Consider the following 1,011-nt stretch of genomic DNA (forward strand, 5'->3'; position numbering starts at 1 on the left):
AAAATACTTATCTCTACCTATCTAACAGTGTTCCCTCCCCTCCCCTCCCGCCCCTGGTAACCAACAAAGAAAATTTCCTTCCATAGATAAACCTTTCCTTGATTTTACAATAATGGACTAATACAATATCTGTCCTTCTGTGATTAACTTATGTAAGTCAGCATAATGTCCTCCAAGTCCATCCACATTATGTGGTGTTTTGCAGATTCTAGGTTATCCTTTTGGGTTGCATAGTATTCCATTGTGTGTATGTATCATAGGTTGGTTATCCATTCCTCAGTTGATGAATATCTAGGTTGTTTCCATCTTTTGGCTACTGTAAATAGTGCAGCGATGAACTTGGGTGTGCATATATCTGTTCTTGTCATGACTCTCACATTTTTAGGATATATACCTAGTAAAGGGATGGCTGGTTCCAATGGTATTTCTAATTCATTTTTTTTCAGGAATCATCATACTGCTTTCGACAGTGGTTGTACTATTTTACAGTCTTATCAGGAGTGTATTAGAGTCCCAAACTCTCCACATCCTCACCAGCATTTGTTATTTTCTGTGTTATAGAACTTTGCTACTAGTGCTGGAGCAAGATGGTATCTCATTGTTGTTTTGATTTGCATTTCTTTAATGGCTAATGATCATTAGCATTAATTCATTTGTTTGTAGGCCACTTGACTATCCTCCTTGGTGAAGTGTCTATTCATGTCTGCAGGAAGGAGGCTGGGCTGCAGGAGGCGCTCACGATGCACAGAACACAGGTCCCAGATCAGGAGCAGGTGCAGAGGAAGTTCAAGGTTTCCTTGGAACCCTGGTGTTTCCTGCCCCTGAGAAATGTCTTCTCCAAGAAACATTACTGCTTCTTCTTAGTAACTTCCTGGTTTCTCTCACCTTACAAGGATTAACTCAGAGCAGAGATTCAATTTAATCTTAAATCCTTGATTTTTTCAGACTTCTGCTCTCAATATTATTTCATTATATTTTAATCCTCAATCTAATTTAGCATCATGCAGAATT

Source organism: Orycteropus afer, unplaced genomic scaffold (assembly GCF_000298275.1).
Source record: "Orycteropus afer afer isolate SDZICR_OR568_19922 unplaced genomic scaffold, OryAfe1.0 scaffold01298, whole genome shotgun sequence".
NCBI classification, from domain to species: domain Eukaryota; kingdom Metazoa; phylum Chordata; class Mammalia; order Tubulidentata; family Orycteropodidae; genus Orycteropus; species Orycteropus afer.